The sequence below is a fragment of the Formica exsecta genome, unplaced genomic scaffold (genome assembly GCF_003651465.1).
Source record: "Formica exsecta isolate Colony F162 unplaced genomic scaffold, ASM365146v1 scaffold62, whole genome shotgun sequence".
NCBI classification, from domain to species: domain Eukaryota; kingdom Metazoa; phylum Arthropoda; class Insecta; order Hymenoptera; family Formicidae; genus Formica; species Formica exsecta.
The window spans coordinates 237,303-239,858 of NW_021853381.1; positions in this window are offsets into that span (position 1 = coordinate 237,303).

Here is a 2,556-nt window from a genome sequence, read left to right on the forward strand (position 1 = left end):
TTATAGATTAATTAAAGATAAATTATATTTATCTTTAATTAATATTTCTAATAATTGATTAATAATTAAATGATAAATTCCATTGAAAACATAATTACAGTTAAATATTAAAAATTAAAAATTAACGAACTAGATTTCTGGAACATAAGGAGAAAATAAAATCTTGCAATTTGATTAAAATTGTAAATAAATTTTAATCAAATTTACTAAGATTTACTAAGTAACTCAGTTATCGAAAGTTAATATCGAAAATTTAAAAATGTTGCGATAGAAAAAATAAAGTATGACTAAATCTTCGCACGATACTTTTAAAATTCGAGGAGATATGTAGTCGTATATAACTGACATTTACTTTTATATATATAATACATCTTAATAAAAGATCCATTATAAAATTAGTTCGCGACATGTGCATTATGCGAATTTACATTCCGCACAAACTGGAGTCAGTTGCGACAGAGCGTTTTAATCGCCGGCCCACGCGTCTCGTCGCTGCTGAAAAAGAGCATTAAAAAATGACGTTTCCTCGCAGACTGCTTCGCAATGGCCCTTTCTCTTTCTCTCTCTCTTTCATCGTCTCAGCAACGCTCAACAGATGTGAGGGAGATGATATTTTTTAAACGGGTCAAGCGTCACCAACGCAGCCGCACTGTCATCGTTATTCGCGCTCTGGCTCGCTATGTATTGCATTCGTTCTCTGCATTTTGCAAGCTCTTCGACAAACGCTATGCATCTGTTCGCAAAACGTCATGATATTCTCAATATAAATTTAGGCCGAATATACATACAGTGCCTCTGCAGATCGATGATTACTGCGACCATTATCGAGAAAAATGCTGTATGGTTTACATTGACATATGGCGAAACTCTACAGAAAAAATTTAAGACAATTAAAGTTGAAAATAATCATCTAAGAGATATTCCAAAATATACTTGCATGCACAACTAGGATAAAATTCATTATTACAGAAATTATCGAGCGAGAAAAATTATTATTATTTTTTAAATATTGCTTAAGAATATCGAAAAGATATTGTATTTTATTCAATAATATCTGTGAACAAAAATTGTCATATTTTTTCATCTCTAGAAATTTTCAACTATTTTCGTTACGTATTAAGACATTGCGCTTAATTTATTATGTAGCAAAATTTTAATAAATGATGTAATTGAATAATTTAAATTTAAATAGCAGTCACTAACGGTTATTGATTTGATGATAGAGTTTTGTATGTCAAATTAGTCCACCTCAAATTTTAGTATATCTAAATACTGTTTTTGAAGATGCCACAAATTCTCTTAGGAATTGATAAAGCTATCAAATCATTTGTATCGTATTATAAACAATCTAATGTTGTGATTTAACTGTTGTATTTTTTTATATATAGTTATAAATATTAACTTATATCTCTCACATAGATTATTCTAATTTTGAAATATATAGAGTAAAAAGTATCCTGAATTGAATCTATTCAATTATAATGTACTTTTTATTATTATTTCTCACTAGATTTAATCAAGTTATGAGCTATGCTCGTGAGATACTTTATTCTTTATAATATATTTCAAAATCGTAGCAATCTTTGATATCAATAATTATAATTTATGAAATATAAAATACCTTCTGTGTAATTGGTGTTTACAACTATAGAAAATATAGTACTGTTACATCAAAACTGAAGGAATGTTGGCCGCGATCGGACAACAAATCTTCAAACTTTCGCTGATAAGAAAAGAAAGGATTAATCTCCTCGATCGAAAAATTAAGCTACAGGGATAGCACGTGGATAGAACTGAAAAGAAGGTTCGCGAAAAAGGGTGATGCGAACACACACAGCTACAACCGGTGCAGGGTTATATTAACAAATTGCTAATATTAACAAATACTAAAATAAATCTCAGACAAAACAAGCCCGGTTAATTTATGCTCGGATAATTTATGACATCCGTATGGTCCACGATTGCACGTGGCTTTTCCAAAGTATCGAAGATGATTACCTCTTTTTTCCGTATCCTCGATTTGCTCTACCCGCTTATTTGGCAGATAATGCGGCAATTGATATCAAACAGTTGCATATTACGACGCTAAAATGACGATGATAATAATAACAATGTACATGACTTTTAAAATGTGTAATTTATCATTCGGTGTAAATCTTTCATATATAAATATAGCACCTGCTCGATAATATGCATATTTATAGGAATATCGCTACATACATTAAATGCACATGTTATCAAACATCATGCTTTCTATATGATAAGGTTTAGATGTATTATTTGTTGAATAAAATTTAACAAAAATAAGCATTGTGGTTGAAAGAGAATTATAAAATCATGCGAGAAATGGCTATATATATATCGAAAAGACAAAGTTATCGAATTTGATAATATAAAATCATCCGTGATATGGCAACTATGTGAAAAATTAATTTAAATGGTAAATAGAACAAAAAAGTGAGTTTTATCGTCATTGCATGATGGATAACACTATCCGCGAAATGATGATATATAGGACGAATCGTAAATTGAAATCGAGTTTATATATATATATAT